The sequence below is a fragment of the Periophthalmus magnuspinnatus genome, chromosome 13, assembly GCF_009829125.3.
Source record: "Periophthalmus magnuspinnatus isolate fPerMag1 chromosome 13, fPerMag1.2.pri, whole genome shotgun sequence".
Classification (NCBI taxonomy): domain Eukaryota; kingdom Metazoa; phylum Chordata; class Actinopteri; order Gobiiformes; family Gobiidae; genus Periophthalmus; species Periophthalmus magnuspinnatus.
The window spans coordinates 22,430,641-22,432,022 of NC_047138.1; positions in this window are offsets into that span (position 1 = coordinate 22,430,641).

Consider the following 1,382-nt stretch of genomic DNA (forward strand, 5'->3'; position numbering starts at 1 on the left):
AACAGTGCAAACATGGCTTATTAAAGTGACCAGTGTTATTAAGTGTCCAGTTTAGTGCAGATATTATAAAGTGTTCATGAGACGAACAGCAGAGGGGAAGAAACTGTTCTTATGGCGAGAGGTTCTGGTCCCAATGGACCGTAGCCTCCTGCCAGAGGGAAGTGGCTCAAATAGTCCATGTCCAGGGTGAGAAGTGTCAGCTGCTATACGGCCTGCTCGCCCCCGAGTCCTGGAGACGTACAGGTCCTGTAGAGATGGAAGGCTGCAGCCAATCACCTTCTCAGCAGAGCGCACAATACGCTGCAGTCTCTGTCTGTCCCTGGCAGTGGCCCCAGCGAACCACACAGTGATGGAGGAGGTGAGGATGGACTCAATGATGGAAGTGTAAAACTGCACCATCATCTTGACTGACAGCTTGAGTTTCCTCAGCTGCCGCAGGTGGAACATCCTCTGCTGGGCTTTCTTGATGAGGGAGCTGATGGTCGGCTCCCACTTGAGATCCTGGGTGATGCAGGTGCCCAGGAAGCGGAAAGAGTCCACAGTGGTGATGGGGGAGTCCGTCAGGGTGAGGGGAGGCAGGGGGGCTGTGACTTTCCTGAAGTCCACAATCATCTCCACTGTCTTCTGGGCGTTGAGCTCCAGGTTGTTGCTGCTGCACCAGGACACCAGCCGGTCCACCTCCCTCCTGTAGGCAGACTCATCGCTGTCCGAGATGAGTCCGATGAGGGTGGTGTCATCCGCAAACTTAACCAGTTTGACGGAGTCGTGGCTGGAGGTGCAGCAGTTGGTGTACAGGGAGAAGAGCAGGGGAGAAAGTACACAGCCCTGTGGATATCCTGTGCTGATAGTCCGAGTGTCCGAGACATTCTTCCCCAGCCGCACGCCCTGACAAAGTTAGCTAAAACTGCGGCTATAATGAGTAAAATGAAATTTTTGCTGAGCCAGGTTTCACTTATGATAGACTTATAAGTATTACCCCATAATTCTACACAATAATTCAAATATGGTAGAAGTAGACTATAGTACAATAATTTAACCTTACCGATAAATTAAAAAGCTCCTACACAATAGAAACATTTAAAAAGAGGTATAAAACATTACTTTTTGAAAATTACAGGACTCAGGAATGATTCATATGAACTGTTATGGTTTGTAGTTTTTCTTTTGTTTACATATTGAGTCATATGTTGTAGAACTGATGCTGCTTTTCTTTGAATTCCTGTGTGTTATTATTAAAATGGGTTAGTATGTAAGTATGTTTTTACTTCAGCCTAAACCCTTTCAGTCATGATAGAAATGTTATGTACAACATTATACAAGTTGAATAATGTTTGATTTTTAATGTAATGACAATAGAATATGATTTACAACATTAAAACCAT